Genomic DNA, 5,768 nt, shown 5'->3' on the forward strand with positions numbered 1-5,768 from the left:
CATTTTGAGAAGTACACAAATGCATATTGATATTTTTCTAGGGCGGGTGAGATAGCTCAGTATACTAAGCATCTGCTTAGTCCAGCGCAGGAACTGGGGTTCCATCCACAGCACCACATGCCAGCCCCGCCCCCAGGCGCCCCCGCCATTGAGAACAGCCGTGGTGGCGCACGCCTGTAATCCCAGTAACAGGGAGGCTGAAACAGGAGGATCACTACGAGTCCGAGCTGCATGGTGAGACCCTGTACCAAATACATTAAAAAAAAATTTCTAATCTTGCAATAGGTTGTGATAAATGATTAAATTTTTTCTGAATGAAAGTTGAATTAATGAATGGTTGAGAAAGTTCTCTATGCTCTTGTCTTCGCATCCAGGTAAGGGATCCAGGATCAGTGTGGCTAAGGTGGGCCAAACGTGGACCCTTTCTCTTGTGACTATGCCTGGAGGTAGAAAGCCCTGACCCGCAGCCGCGTGGGGCTTCCTGAGTGCTCCGTGTGCTGGACACCGAGGAGCTCACCAGTCACCAGGCGTCCAGGCAGGTGCGAGTTATTGTCCCCCAGGATCCGGGGGGGGGATAACACCCCGCATTCCTAGCTGGCCAGCTGGGGAGCAGGACCTGCGCTCAGCCGCGGAGTAGAGTCCGCCTCCCCCTTGGAGGACTCTCGGGGGCTCACTGCCTCCCTTGCTGGTGCAGACCGAGAATCACTGGGAAGGCCTGCAGGTGCCCAGTCACCCACCAGCGCCTGGAGCCGGCGGGCGCTGAGAGGCAGCTGTGGCCCACGCCAGGTGCCCACACTCAGGGCTGTCCTCTCCCCGACACAGACCAGCCACGGTCTGGCCCTGCGCCGCTCGAGCACGGGCCCCACCACCTCACCCCCAGCCACAAGACTTTCAATAGGGTGGACGTCGCGACAGGGCTCTGCCCTAGGAGCTCTGGCTGCCCTGGCTAAGGAGGAAGGGTGGTTGGTTACAGCTCCTAAGGAAAACCTGGAGGCGAGAAACAACCCTGGCTGAGGACTCTCTTCCAGGACAGAAGAATTGTGCAGCAGGCCATGGCACCATCTTCCCTCCGGCCCTGCCCGCCAACAGCCACAAGGAAATGAGCTTGCTTCTCTACGCCCCACATAGTTTACTATCTCAGTTCAGCCCAAGGGCCCTCCGGGTGGCATGGGCAAGGACCGGAGGCTGGGCCAGGCTTTCTCAGCTCACGCTTCTGAGTTCCTCACCGTAACGCCCCAGGAGTCCACGTGGGCCTTCTGTGGGAGGGAAGGTTGTTTCCGAGCATCCCTGAGGAGCCCTACAGAAAGTGCCTGCCACACTGCTGGACGGAGCTGGGGACCAAGGCCTGGAGCATTTGAGCCCAGGTTAAGGAGAGGGCCCCTCCCCAGCCCTCGGGGGAGTTACCCCGTGAGCCCCTAGCCGCTGCCTCCTACCTCTGGGGTCCGGAGATCAGTGGCCGACTGACACCTCAGGGACTTTGCTCAGGCTGGGGACTGACCTTGGCTCCGTCTTCTGCAAAGCCATCTGGGCCTCGGCTGTTCCCTGTCCCCTCTGGGCCGGCTCTCTCCTGACTTTGCCCATTGGGGCGAAACGCTTGGCTTTGCTGAGAAGGGAAATTAGCCTTAAGCTGGGCCAGGAGCTTTAAGGCGAGCGAGCACTAATCCCTGCCTGTCCCCGCCTGGCCCCAGGTGGGAGGGAGAGGTGGCCAGCAGAGCTGCGTGTCTCGCTGTGCTGAGGGTCACCACAGATGGGGCACTCCCTGAGCTTGGGGTGCTGCGCTGGTGACTACATGCACTTGGCAGGATGACTGTGGAGACTTCACCACCTCCAGAGCCCTGAGGGCTGGTTTCCAGGCTCTCTGTGTGAACCAGCTGTTTCAAGTTTCCCTAAGCTGGGACAGGGCCACAGCGCAGAACCACCCTCTGCTGGGATCTCTGAGTGGGAAGCCCCCATCTGCCTGCAGCCTCCCGGATTCCCTCCCTGCCCCCCTGTGGACCAGGGATGGTGCCCAGGGCCTCATGCCTGCTGCCCAGATACTCTCCCACTTGCTGCACCCCCAGCCCTTGTGACTTCCTCAAACAGTCTCATTAAGTTACATAGGCTGGCCTGAGAACTTGGCATCCTCCTGCTTCAGCCTCCTGAGCGTTGAGATTACAGGTGTGTGCCACCACACCAGGCTTCCAATTATTCTTTTTAAATTGAGATGAAACACACTAATGATTCATGCCTCTGTTTAAAGTGCACGGCACAGAGACTTTCCGTACATTCCCAGGTGTGCAGCTGGCCTTACACTCTGCGTCCAGAACACTCCTGCCGCCCCACCCCCACCGCGTGCAGGTGGGTCACGCCCTCTGTACGTGGTCCTCAGCCCACCTGCGCTCTTGCTCAGAGGTTGGGGCCCAGTCCACCATGCTGCTGTGGGCGTCAGCCTGTCTCTCCATTCTCAGGGGAGTAATACTACACTGTCTGTGCAGACCCCGCTGGCTCACCCGCTCAGCCTGTGGTGGACACTGCGTTGTTCCCCCTTCTTGGCATCAGTGTTCGATGCTAGGAAGCACAGGTTTTTGTGTGGCCAGAGGTTTCCTTGTTTCCTGGGCTTGTTCCTGGAGTGGAACTGGGAACCCCAACAGTCAATGGCCAGGGAGGTTGAGGGACAAAAAACACAGGACAAGACATCCAGAGAGAGGAGAAGTGGAAGACACAAGATGGGACCCTGCCCTAGCTCAGCAGTTCTTGCTGTCATCCCAGCACTCCGGGAGGCTGAGGCAGGAGGGTGGCAAGTGCGAGCCCCATTTGGGCAGTTTAATGACTTAGCTGAATCATGGATCAAAATAAAAAAAAGGCTGGGGATGTAGCCTAGTGTGAAGGCCCTGGGTTCAATCCCTAGTAACACATAAAGAATAAAAATAAGACAGCTCCCACCACCCCAAAGACTTAGAATAAGAATTAGAAGAAAGAGGAAGAGGAGGAGCAGGAGGAGGAGGAAGGAGACAGAACCTTGGTGACGCAGGGTCAGCGTGCTTAGTGGACTGCCCAGGGAGCTTGGAAGGAAGAGTCAGCAGGGAGCGGCAGGGAGCGGCACCGGCCTGCGTGGCCCGCTCAGGGCTGGGCTCATGCTGGCCTGCGTCCTGCACAAGGTGCAGCCCCCGAGCGCAGCCCCTGCAGTGCCGGAGGAGGTCACTCGCCTGCGATCTCAGCTCCTTGGAAGGCTGAGGCTGAAGGATGGAAGTTTGCAGCCAGCCTGAGAAACTTAGTGACAAAATAAAAGAAACGAAATGGTTGAGGATCATTATAGTTTGTGTCTAGATGTCCCCGCAAGGCCCCGCACAGTCATAGGGCAGCTTCTGGAGTTTGGGGTTGATTCATGGTCCAATGCTAGTGCTAAGGACGTGAGCACTACCCCGCCATGGGATGGGCAGCCCGCATACAATATAAGGCAGGGAGAGAGCCTTGCTGGCTGCTGCAGCCGCTGCCCCTCCCTTTGTGCTGCTGACGTCCGCCACCATGAACGGCTGCCCTCTGCCGTGTGCTGCGCTGCCGTGGAGCCAGCTGGAAGGTGGACTGAAACCTCCACAAACGGGGTAAATAAACCTTTCCTGCCTTCTCAGCAATGAGAGACAAGTAACTGAGACCGGGACGTCCGTCAGTGTTAGATTGCTGAGCATGTGCCAGGCCCTGAGCTCAATTCTTGTACTGCATTAAACAACAAAGAAACCAAAAGAACGATAACTGTAGTGACATTGGCAGTGGCCAAAATCCAGAAATGACCTGCTGTCCACTGTCATGGTGGGCACAGTGGGGGTGGAAAGAATGGGGGGCGTGAAGGCTGAGCACAGGACCGGCTGGGAGCCTCGCGCGGGCGCTGCGTGTGTCTGGGCCGGCTGGTGCTCCTGGCGTGCTGGCTGCGAGCTCGCTGGGCTCCACATGCAGGACACACAGCCTTTCCTGCGTGTGAGCCTCTGCCTGGTGTGTCTGAGATGGTGACACCGAAGATCCAGGACAGGAACATAATGGGAAACGTCATGCTGTGGGAAGCCAAGTGTGGGAATAGTGCAGAAATTAGCACTCACGGTACATGAAGCTGCCCCGGATACCCCTCTTCCCCCAAAGACACAGCGTTGGAGATGACTGCAAGGAGGTTCAGCAACCTGGCGGATTTCTGATGCTTTTGCCTTTTCACCTTACATCTCTTTTTTGATTAAATTTAAAAACCAATAAGACATCCTCTTTGTGAGGATGTAAGAGGTAAGCTATTTTCCAGGAAGCAGAGATCGATACAAGTCTCTGGGGCCACGTCCTGTGCTGGAACGGATCTGGGGCAGTGCTGGGCAGGGGGACAGTGGTCTCTTTCTCCTCCTTGCCACCCTCTTCCTCACCCCTGGTGGCTTACTGCCCCGTGGAGTCAGGCTGTCCCTTCTGAAGTCTGGGCCTGGCTTTCCCCACCTGGTGAAGGGGCTGGAGAGGCACCTGCATACAGCAGGGTCGAGGACCCGTAAGCGGCTGCTGTCTTTACTCACCTGTCCCGGGGTGGGCGCCTCCCAGTGCGGGGGGCCGATGGGATGTTTTAGAACTGGGAGTAGTCTAGAACCTTCTGGGGATGGAGCCCTAACTACCCAGTGCTAGCCACCTGTGTCCTTCCTGCCGCACTTTAATGTGTCCCTTCAAGGAGTGTCATCCCTGCCACTTTCCAGAGGAGACACAAGAGGCAACTTGCCTGGGCAGAACCAGACTGTGGCAGATGCCCCTCACCCTGGTCTTGCCCCTGGGTGAGGATGTGAGAGCCAGCGTGCCGCACCTGAGACCGCCACGGACATCTCCAGAAGGGCAGCACTGGGGGCGTGTGGAGGCGCTCTGCACCCAGGGCTGGCTCGAGCAGCACCAGCTCCTCCCAGTGGGGAGAAGGCGGCGGATGCGTGCCTGTTGCCCTTGGCACCCCGAGCACGCCCGGCACTGTCTCGACCTGCCAAGTGCCAGTCCTCACTGCTGTGGGCTCTGAGGGGTACAGGCCTTGCCTGCGCTTCACCAGTATTCTGAACTACAACTCAAAACGGGTGTGCTGGGTGTCCCAGCTTTCCAGCCAGCACTGACTAGCGTGTGCTGTTCGGCTTACAGTGACACAGCTCAATGGGGCTCTGCTGGCACCTGTCACACTACACTGCAAAAGACCGAGGAGCACGAGTTCTTGGCCATCCTGGTGGCTGACTAGGCCGCCCATTCCAGACAGATACCTTCAGATCACCTTTCTGATTGCAACATTTCAGGGACCAGACAGGAAGCGTCCCCGGTGGGAAGCTAACCCTCAGGGGAAGAAAGGCTCTTGGCCTCAAAGAACAGCAGACTCGGTGGCATTCTGCATCCCCCAGGTACTGGGAGTGTTTTAAGAAGTTAGTTTTAGAAGGGCGAAAAGTATTCGTGGGGCTGTGGTGCAGCTTAGCAGGACAGGGCCGGTGTGGTGTATGTGAGCCCTGGGCTCCAAAGCACTGCAGAGTGAAACCAAAAGCCGTGTGCTGTGGCGAGGTGTCCCCAAGCCTCGCTGGTCATAGGTGGGGCTTTTCAGAGGTGGCTGGATCGCAGTTGTGACGCTGGGAAAAGGGTGTGTGGTGGGTCCACTGGTTGGTGTGGCACCGCCCTGCGCCCGGTGGCCTAGATAGAGGATATATAAGGGTAGAAAGAAGCTGTTCTTGGGGCTGGAGAGATGGCTCAGTGGTCTAACGCACCTACTTGAAACAAGCTTGGCAAAGCACAGGGACCGCGGTTCGATCCCCAGC

Source organism: Octodon degus, unplaced genomic scaffold (assembly GCF_000260255.1).
Source record: "Octodon degus isolate 3935 unplaced genomic scaffold, OctDeg1.0 scaffold00215, whole genome shotgun sequence".
NCBI classification, from domain to species: domain Eukaryota; kingdom Metazoa; phylum Chordata; class Mammalia; order Rodentia; family Octodontidae; genus Octodon; species Octodon degus.